At 38.9% G+C, this 10151-nt stretch overlaps 1 protein-coding gene and 1 pseudogene across 15 annotated transcripts in view; one reads left to right on the top strand and one right to left on the bottom strand.

Moving 5' to 3' along the window:
• Positions 1-2592: 2592 nt before the first annotated feature.
• The window catches only part of LOC129144272 (protein eyes shut homolog), a 773546-nt gene continuing 765987 nt past the window's right edge, over positions 2593-10151 (top strand). For 6 of the 15 annotated variants that reach the window (XM_063813143.1, XM_063813142.1, XM_063813145.1 and 3 more), the window contains exons 1-2: positions 2593-7287; positions 7814-7948. The gene's annotated coding sequence lies outside the window, so the exon portion shown is untranslated. Of the gene's footprint in view, positions 7293-7813; positions 7949-10151 lie in introns of all 15 variants that reach the window. The other 9 variants (XM_063813144.1, XM_054685945.2, XM_054685957.2 and 6 more) reach the window with 2 other exon arrangements.
• LOC129144273 (mitochondrial nicotinamide adenine dinucleotide transporter SLC25A51-like) lies at positions 5532-7125 on the bottom strand (annotated as a pseudogene).

The following is a 10151-nucleotide window of genomic DNA, read 5'->3' as shown; positions in this document are numbered from 1 at the left end:
AGGCATTCCCACTTCTCTGATAAAAATTCAACCTCTAACATCACTTCTTAAAGCAGGCGTCCCCAATCCCTGAGCCATGGACCACCAGTACTGGTCCCTAGCTTGTTAGGAACTCAGATGCATACCAGAAGATGAGTGGCCAGTGAGCCAGTATTACTGCCTGAGCTCCGCCTCCTGTCAGATCAGCAGCGGCGATCACAATAGGAATGCAAACTCTACTGCGAACTGCCCGTGTGAAGGATCTAGGTTGCACACTTCTTATGAGAATCTAACTAATGCCCGATGATCTGAAGTGGAACAGTTTCATTCCACAACTATCCCTTCATTCCCATTCATGGAAAAACTGTCTTCCATGAAATCAGTCCCAGTCCAAAAGGTTGGGCACCGTTGTCCTAAAGTATAATTATAATAAAGAGAGACAGGCACAGTACACACAGTTGTGCCAAGTGATCAAATGATATGTGAAAATTATAATTCATTATAGAAGTTTTGCTTTGATCCCTTTAGTCATGCATACACTTGAATGGCGTGTGCATCTAAAAAAGTTGTGATTGAAGACAAAAAAAAAAGAGTCCCTTTTCCTGGCCTAATTTTTTTTAATTGAGTTTACATTTAGAGTAGTTTTAAGTTCAGATCAAAAGTGAACAGAAAGTTAGTACAGAGTTTCCACATCTCCCTTCCTATCTTCCCTGCTCCATAACCCACAGAGACAGCTTTCCCATTCGACGTCTTGCACCAGTATGGATATTTGTTACAAAAAATTAACCAACCCTGACACATCATTATCACCCAAAAGTCCATAGGTTATCTGATGGATCCTTCTTTGTGTTGTACATTCTTTGGGTCTTGACAAATGTATAATGACATATATGCTCCACATTAGTATCATATAAAACAGTTTCACTGCCCTGAAAATCCTCTGTGCTCCACTTATGCATCCCTCCTTATCCTGCAAATCCCTGTAAATCATTCATTTTTTTTTTTTTTACTGCCTTCATGGTTTTACCTTTTTAAGAATGTCATGTAGTTGAAATTATGCAGTAGGTAGCCTTTTCAGAATGGCTTTTAAGGTTCCTTCATTTCTTCTTGCAGTATCATAGTTTATCTCCTTTTAGTGCTATAATATTCCATTGTCTGGATGTACTACAATTTATTTGTCCATTTACCTACTGAAGGATATCTTGGTTGCTTCTAAGTTTTGGTAACTCTAAATAAAGCTATTATAAACATTTGTGTGCAGGTTTTTGTGTTGACAGAAGTTTCAAGAGTGTGATTGCTGGATCATATGGTAAGAGCATGTTAAGTTTTGTAAGAAAATGCCAACCTATCTTTTAAAGTGACTATACATTTTGCATTTCCACCAACAATATAAGAGAGTTCCTGTTGCTCCACATCCTCACTAGCATTTGGTGTTGTCAGTGTTTTGGATTTTAGCCATTCTAACAGGTTTGTAGTAGTATCTTGTTGTTTGAATTCGAAATTATCTAAATACATATGTTGTTTACATGCCCTTATGTTGAAAAATATGAGAAATAAATTGTATCTGCTTCACTTATTTTTCTGGGAAATCTTTCTGACACAGTGAGATGAATGATAAAATTTCTTCAATTATGTCCTCTCATTATTTTTGATTTGTAACTAAACAAACAATGTTTGAATTGTCTTAATGAGATTCTTGAGATAGTAAATTACTGCAATCTCCTGATGTGACCCCCGTGGAAAATTTAAAAATTTTCAAATTAAGTCATGTATTTGTAGGTTCAGATGTGGGCTCTATTTTTCAGATAATATATTCCCCATATCATTAGGTGCATCCAAAGTTGACCAGAGGAGAATATGATTTCCATAGATGAAACAATAATGTTGACAGTCTTTCAGTAATTGTCATCAGATTGAAGCAATTAATAAGTGTGCAGTGTTAAATTAATTATATTTATTTTTCACAGGTGACTTTTAAAAGGTTTTTTTCATTTGTTTGTTTTTCTTTTGCGGGAGAGGCTTAAAACACAAACTTTATTCCAAATTATTTTTAAAAAATCTGAATTCAGAAACATTTAACGGATTTCATTTAAACTCATATGGTCATAAAACTCAAACTATCAAACAAAAATAGCATTGTGCACTTAACCACTTTTAATAATGAACCTTTAAGAGGAAACATGTAGAGACTCCCACACAATTTGGGAGACATTAGGCAACATATATAACATATATTTAATATTAAGCAAAGACAGCATTAAAAACTAAAAACCCTCAAATTTCAAGAGAATGCCTGATCAAGTCTTTGATATGCATTTGCACATGAGAAAAGAAATATTTTAATTTAAAAGAAACCAAGTCTGAGTGCTTACCCTTTCTTCAAATATAATCTCCTGTCCACCCTTCATTTTATGACTGCATACCCCTCACTCTACTTCATCTACACTGAACCAGTGTTAGTTCAACATGATTGGCTTCACTCAAAGCCCTCTAGATCCCATTTCATATATCCCATCTACCACCATTACCCCCTTACATGTTTGCACAACCTTTTACTGAGTATTACATTGTAATGGATCTTGGGAATTTCAGTTATCCAAAGGTAATTATATACACAGACGATTCTGTTTTATTGCACAGTTCACAATATAGCCGGTGATTATACAGCCAACCATGTTAAGATGAATATCGACTATGCAGACAAAAACATCGATTTTGTCCCCAACCACAAATGAAACAAGAAAGACAAACATATTCACCACCATATAAAGGTTGTGTTTACTCTGTGGTGCAGTCATGAGGGCTCATATCACTCTCAGTGTGTTAAATACAGAATTCATAACATTTCTGGTGGCATCACACATGAAGTATAGGACACAACACCATAAACGTCCTGCACTCATGAGCCATTTGTGCCACATACGTAACAGAAAGGCCACTTTTAAAGCTATTCAGATATTCAATCATGTTTGCCCTTTTATTTATTTTTTTTCTTTTTTTGAGACAGAGTATTGTTCTGTAGCCTAGGCTGCAGTGCAGTGGTGAGATCTTGGCTCACTGCAACCTCTGCCTCCCAGGTTCAAGCGATTCTCCTGCCTCAGCCTCCCAAGTAGCTGGGATCACAGGCATTGGCCACCATGCCTGGCTAATTTTTTGTATTTTTAGTAGAGATGGGGTTTCACCATGTTGGCCAGGCTGGTCTCGAACTCCTGACCTAAAGTGATCCACCCACCTTGGCCTCCCAAAGTGCTGGGATTACAGGCATAAGCCACCGTGCCAGCCTGCCTTTTCAAAATTATTACCACACTAGTTCACATTGAAGGTAAAAACAACAGTTAGAATCTCTTACTAACAACACATTTTGACTTCAAGCTCAGACAAAGCTGTTGGTTACAAGTTCTGTTGAATTTTTTTGTCAAATTTAAGAAGTCTATAGGACAACACAAAACCATCCCTGGTAATGTATTTGCAATTTGGTCTTCAAAAGCTGTAAAGAGTGACAAAGAAATTAAAAAAAATACTGAGTTAAAAACCATTAAAAGTATTTATTAATAATTGTTTTTAAATATCACTTATTTGAGACAGCAGAAACCAAAGAGTTTTCCTTAGAATTCTCACTTAGCTTGTATTTCACAAAAGTGAAATCTGCTTTAGAACTCAGATTTTTACCATCTGTATGGAGTGTAAAGACAAAAGGAAGCCCAACAAAACCAAAGGCCCAATGGTGTCTATTCCCAGGGCCAAGGTATTAGCCCAGGCTAACCCACCTGCCCTGTGCTGAGTAGCTGGATACGCTTGTCAGTGCTCAGAGTCATGCACGTGAATTAGTGGGTCAGGCACCAAGGTGCCTTTATTCATTCATTTCTCAAATTCAACTCCCTTCAATTCCTGACTCTGTTTAATAGGTCAAAGGATGCTATTCATCTTTATTTGGTGCCAGATTATTATTTTTTAATCCTTACATCTACACCTTGAATGTAAACTGCAATATCCAGCACAATATTGTCAGACAGAGGTGCTGTATGGTTACTTAGCTTCATTACTGCCTGGCTAATGCTTAATATGCTTCATCCTTTACAGCTGAAAGAAGGATATTCACTGTATTTAACCAGCCATACTGCATTTAGATGTAAACAGCTTTTATGGGCTATTTGCCCAGAAACTTTCAGTAAACTACCAAGTTGAGGCCCTGATTTTATTTTGGTCAGTATGTGCAAATATTCACATGCAGTTACCCAGAAAGAAGAAAAACTGGTTAACAAGAAACCTACCATCATGCCAGATGCTGGAAATAAATCTTTACAGAAAGGGTTTTAAGATTCATAATCCACTTTTTCAGTCTGTCTCTTATATTTCATTAGTCAATTGGAAGTGGCATATGAATCATTTTGCTTTATCTGGAAAAAATATTTTCACATTTTCCAATTCCTTTGACAAAGAAGTTTTCGTCTATTAAGGGATGAGAATGCTATTTGGCTATTGCCTACTTTTAGAATTCAAACTAACTCTTCAAATGTCTTCATTTAGAGCATATTCTCTCAAACTATCTTATTGTTTTACTAACACAACGGTAAAATTGGGTTTCCAAAATGTCAAAACCCTAATGGAGTCTCTATTTCCAAAGGTAAAATAAAAGACAGCCAACACTGTGAAGTGAAAACTATCCTGAGCCTTTTTCCCACTCTGAAACATTTAGAAACTAGGGGGAAAAAAAGTGGGATTGCATTAACAGACTTCCAAAACAAAATGTTATGGAAGTGTTTATCTTTTAAAAGGAGAGTTTTAAGAGAATAGGATGCTTGAGTATGACCAACTCCTGCTCAACAGGAAAAATAACCACAGACCTTTGCTGAGATGGCCCCAATAATTCCAAGAAACCAAGCTAACCAGAATTTGATCTATACACAATTAGTATGAAAATTTCTTAACAAGATGGAACACCTATAACAACATTTAAGTCCCTTCATCTTTCGGCAATGAAATAAGTGAAATCAACATAAGGATATTTTGGAAGCGTTGAAGGTCACAGTCAGAATCAAACAGAAAACTTTCAAACCTAGAAAGCAAAATGGGAACTTTCATAACTCCTTGATCTACCGTATCTAAACAGAAATAGTATCATGACTATCCAATAGGTACTTAGTTTCAAAACAAATACAAGCAATTTATCATGAAAAGCCTACACCTAATAAGCTGTTTTTCTTCTTTGTTCTGCCCCATTGTCATATGCTTGAGCTTAATGAAGACTATCCTCTGCAGCTGCTCCTGAAGGCAGAGAAGCAAGCAATGGAGTAACAAAGGAAGCCTGAGGAGCCCCTGGTCCCCGAGGACCTTCTCTCTGGCCGTTCACAGCCACTTATGTTTCAATGCAGATTTCAAGACTGGTTTGAGAAAAATAATCCTATTTTGGGGATTAGGTTCCCTGTCAAAGGCCATCAGATGGACAGCTATTTATCAGGCACTTAGCCTAAGGCTCTTAGGTAATGATAAAAAAAAAAAAAAAAAAAACACAAAGAAACAAAAAACAGAAAACAAAACAAAAAAATCCCTCATATTTTCCTACTGGAATCTTTTATTCTGTTTTATTGAGGCTTAAGCAAAACAGCTTTGCCCATAACTCACTGTGGCCTGGAGTTATGACACCAACTTGTATTTGGCCAACTAAGAAAGAGGCCAAACTACATTCTTCTTAGAAGGCCTATTCAGTTGATAAATGGCACTTAACTGTTGGTTTTTTTCATATAACCTTTACTCATAAGTTGCATTGATTATGCTCCAAGAGATAAGGGACTGATAGTAATTCAAATGGGCACGTCTGAAAAGATTTATCAGTTTTCTGTCCCGTTCCAGCCAGATTTTTTGGAAAACTTTGGGGAAAGACTGAAATTCCCCACCAATCTGAGACTGTATGCGAGTTTTTACATTAATTGGAAAAAAACAAGAATCCCAACATGGCACCCAATGGACCTCCACAGATAAAATTATTGACCAAATGAGCACTGTGAGTCGTTTCTGTAGGCAGATGCTCCTTAATGGGACCTCAAAGGCCGCAAAACAAGACATTACTGAGTCCGTTCTGGAAAAGAATGGGCACCAAGCCTCGATAATATTCTCCAATTCCATGACATTTCAGTGCCTTGAAGGCCTGATAAGTGTTGGTAAATCTGTCATGATGCTTGTGGTCTTGAATCAACGTCTGAACTATTTCCGGTGGAGTGAAAATTGCTTCTGTTGTCCCTGCAAGCACTGCCGCCATGCAACAGGTTGCAAACTCTGGAGCACTGACATGCTTGTGGAGAAGGCAGGATAAATCCTCATAGAGACCGAACATAAGTGCAAGTGTAGCTGTCTTCTGCATCAATGGGGGAAGGATTCCAGGATACAAGTTTCGAAATCCATCCCTTCTCAACTAAAATATTGCATCCCGGGTTTTGATGCCATACAGCTGTTGTCGAAAGAGGACCGTCTGAATGGGATATGTGATTGCGATGTTGTTGAAGGCTGCGCAGCAGCCACAGAAGTAATGCTTCATTTCACCAACATTTGTAATACGAGGTGATATATCTTGTTCTGAAGATGTTAGTGTTGGTGGCCTCTTTTCATGAGCTTCTGAATCCATCGTGTTGCTTAAGGTCTTTCGTTTTCATGAAGGACTGACTTTTTTTTAACCTGTAACACAATCTGAGCCTGGAGTTTGGCAGGATGATAGCTTTTTGATAATGTTCTCAATTTCTTCCATTGTTATTGTTCTGTTAGTTTCTCTCTTCTGGAGTCAATTTTGATAACTGGATTTCCGTCCTCCAGGCGCCCATCTCCCCAACCTGTGAAAAGCGGGGAGGGGGCTGGACAAGATCACTAAGTCCTCCTCCGTCTCTGACACTCCACAGTCAGGGGTCCCGAGGTCAGGAGGCCGAAATCAGTCTCCCCGGAGGCAGGGCCCCTTGCGCGGTGCCAGCCCCGCTCTCCCCCGGGCGCAGGCAGAGCCCAGCTCCTCCCCGCCCCTGCGGTTTCTGCGCACTAGGGAGGAGCCTCACCAGCCCGGGGCGTGACCGAATGATGGCACAGCCTCCTTCGCGGGAAAGGTCGCCCAGCAGCCGGATAAACACCCGCGACGGGCGGGAGAGCCGAGGAGGCTCAGAACTGATTCTGCGCGCGCCGCCTGGGTGGGGTCCACAACGACTGGGCCAGGGCAGTTGGCGCGCGCAGAGGACTGGGGTGGGCGCTTAAAGCGGTCGGCTGCCCAGACCGGCCATGTTGTGTTTTTTCTAAACCTCTTGTTGTGAACAAACAAGTTCGTTGTAGGGTGAGGTAAGGTAAATTGCTTTTGCCTTTCTCTCGTTGTGAAGTGGATCTCAAAATGCTGGTGTTTGGTTTTTACTTTGTGTTAAATGCTAGGAGAAGCCTTAAACTTTGTTGGCTCGGTGCTTCATTTGCTGCCTAAATTAGACAGGATCTCATTAGGATGGAAAATGTGTGCCCCTCTCCTCAAAAAAAAAAAAAAAAAAAAAAAAAAAAAAAAAAAAAAAAGGTTTTGAAGCTCTAACTCCCAGCTTAAATATATTTGAAGATGGAGCCTCTAATTAAGTAATTATGGTGAAATGCGGTCATAATGGTCGGACTCTGTTTTGACAAGATTAGTGTCTTTATAAGAAAAGACACCAGAGAGGTCGCTCACTCTCTTAGTGAGCTGAGGAAAGGCCATGTGAGGTTACATAAAATGGAAGCCACGTACAAGTGAGGAGGGGAGGCCTCGCCAGAAATCGAATAAACAAGCACCTTGATCGTGGACTTCTAGCCTCTACAATTGTGAGAAAATTGATTTCTTGTTGTTTAGGCCATCCAATCTGTGGTATTTTGTTATGACTGCCCAAGAAGACTAATAGGATCAGATGGGCTTAAAATTCTATCACAGGATCCTTGGGGTGTCACTGTGCCAGCCAGAAAGCTGTGTGGGCTGCAGCATGTCTGTGTGAGTATTGCTTGCGCCGCCGCTGGGCTCCTTCGGCCCGGCCCACTAGGCCTAGCAGGCTGCGCTCCTCTCTTGCTACCGGCCTGGATCCCACGCCTGCTAAGGGAGAGCCAGGCACAGAGCACCAGGGGAGGGGTGTGTGGGTGAGCAAGCACGGGGTCTGGTCACTGCGCACAGCCAGGCATATTTTAGGAAAATCATAAGTTAATTTTAGCCAAATATTATGCTCTTACCATGGAGTGACCATGGAAGCCAAGAATAATACTATTGATAAAAGCCTTGTGGATATCACAGTTAGTTGGTATCAGTACACATTATAGAAACTTAATTTATCAAAGAGGAAATAATAATATATATAAGAAAATAACAAATACAAAATAAATTAAAGTGTAACAGATTATTAATCTCTGAAATACGGAGACAAAGAGGTTTTCTATGTTACTTCTATAGACAGATAATAAAAAGGATTTCCTCATGGAAGTTTCCTCTTTTGTGTTCTAAATTGAAAAATCATCTTCAGATCAAAATATTCCTGAACTTGGCAGTGCATTTCCAAATTGTTCTTGGTGAAGTTGTGTCAGTTAGAGAGATGTATACATGAATTAAAACATGAAGAAAGCTCTGTTTGGTGGAGAGACTAATAAGACTTTGAGAGAACTGCAGTAGGTAAAAATGGTGTTTGTAAAATCAGGTGTCTCCAGAATCTGGTCAAAGACCAACCATCACCAACTGTAGTGCAGAGAAACCTCCAGCACTGAACAGAGGCAACCAAGTAAATTCATAGCCATACACATAAAAGAAAGGTGTGACTTACAGGCCATAATTCGGCAATTCCTGATCTAGACAAGTATAAAACAAATAAACAAATACAAGACATAGGAAACTCTTCATTAAGTTTGAAACATTAAGGAAGACAAAGTTTACCTGGTAAGGATTAACACATGATAAGACTTTTTTATCTTATGAGCACTGGGGCCATCTTAAGGGACAGACTTCTTGGATCTATGCCCACTCTATAAACTACCTCTTAAAAAGACTCAAAACAAAAAGTGACAAGGAGAAACAGAGAGAAAAGTTAGAGTGTTGCTACTGACATGTTTTTACCAAGATAATAGTTTTCAATTCATGAGCACATAAGCAAATGATTTATAGAGGAGTGATTCCTCCATTCTCAGGAGATAAACTCAGCCATCAGTTTGAAATAAGAGATCAGTAATATTGTTTCTAAAGGAGTAAATAGTAAATATTTTCATTTGTGGGGATCATATTGTCTTTGTCCTATCTGACACTGCTGGTGTGGCAGCAAAGACATAGACATAAATGAACAATTATAGTCTGTAGGCTATAACTGATCTAGACAATAGAAATCATAGCTCAGGCTAAATGTGGGGCGTAATTTACTATTGTGGTCAGAAAGGTTCCCATATAGGATACTTATTAGATGACAGGATAATGCACTGTTTCTGAATTGAGGATCTTCAGCCCTGCCGAGAAGATCTTAAAAGGTTCTTGAAGTGATTTCCAGAATGGATAATTATAGTCTCTTCCACAAACCACCAAAACATCTGTTGGTTAAGCAAATCTTAGTTTATTAAATTTGTGCAGCAACAAAGAACACTACCTGGACACAGTCTCAATAGTGTCTCAAAGACAGGATGTTAGCGAAGGGTATTTATGGGATTTTAAAGTATTAGCTCAAGTGGCTTAAAGTGGGTCTTTAGAGATGGGGAACGTTTTGGAACTGAATAAAGTTTTTACACAATAGGATTGCTAGACAAAGAAGGGTGAAGATTTTGAAGACTAGATGGAACTGTTGTAATAACTGAGCTGTTTCTTTAGGTGTGAAAAATGTTGTCTGACAGTTGTTTGCTCAGATGTGAACAAATAGTTTTCTCAGATACTTTTGTTGCAATAATTTCTTTAAGCAAACAGTAAAGTTATTTGTTAGTTCATAATCCTAACTTCTTGGGTAAGGATTTCTTGGAGTAAACATTAAATTTATATAGGCACAGGCGCTTTTGTTTTTAAGGCAGACAGAGGCAGGGGCACTTTCCAGAAAAGTTCCAGCTTAGTAACAATATAAATGTTCACACTACAGTATTTTTATTGCCTGCCTACTTCCACTTCATGCCAACTAGTCAGTGGACTCTGTAGAACCAGAATATGTATTTTAATTAGTAAATCCTTAATAATGATAACTCTA

This window comes from Pan troglodytes, chromosome 5 (assembly GCF_028858775.2).
Source record: "Pan troglodytes isolate AG18354 chromosome 5, NHGRI_mPanTro3-v2.0_pri, whole genome shotgun sequence".
Classification (NCBI taxonomy): Eukaryota; Metazoa; Chordata; class Mammalia; order Primates; family Hominidae; genus Pan; species Pan troglodytes.
The sequence above is the reverse complement of the archived record's forward strand: the minus strand, read 5'-3'. Positions and strand labels throughout refer to the sequence as shown.